Below are 310 nucleotides of genomic sequence, written 5' to 3'. Positions count from 1 at the left end.
TGGAAGAGACGAACTGGATGCAGAATTAAGAATTGGATGCCAAGAACAATTTATACAGAGTAATTGATCTTCGGTTATTTAGGTAAAAACTCCTTGTTGTTTGAGGTCGATTTTACTTTACCCCCGTTATTATCTTTCTAACACTAAAACCCCTTTGGTTGGAACAAATTGTAATAAAGGCATAAAGTCACTCTGATGGCATCATAGTTTGTTCACAAAGAAGAAATATTAAAGACTACTTAGAATTTGAAATTCTCTCAAATACTTATGAGGTAATTGAATTTGTAAATAATCAATTATGTTAATACAT

Source organism: Coffea eugenioides, chromosome 5 (genome assembly GCF_003713205.1).
Source record: "Coffea eugenioides isolate CCC68of chromosome 5, Ceug_1.0, whole genome shotgun sequence".
In the NCBI taxonomy this organism is placed as follows: Eukaryota; Viridiplantae; Streptophyta; class Magnoliopsida; order Gentianales; family Rubiaceae; genus Coffea; species Coffea eugenioides.
This window is presented reverse-complemented; position numbering follows the sequence as displayed.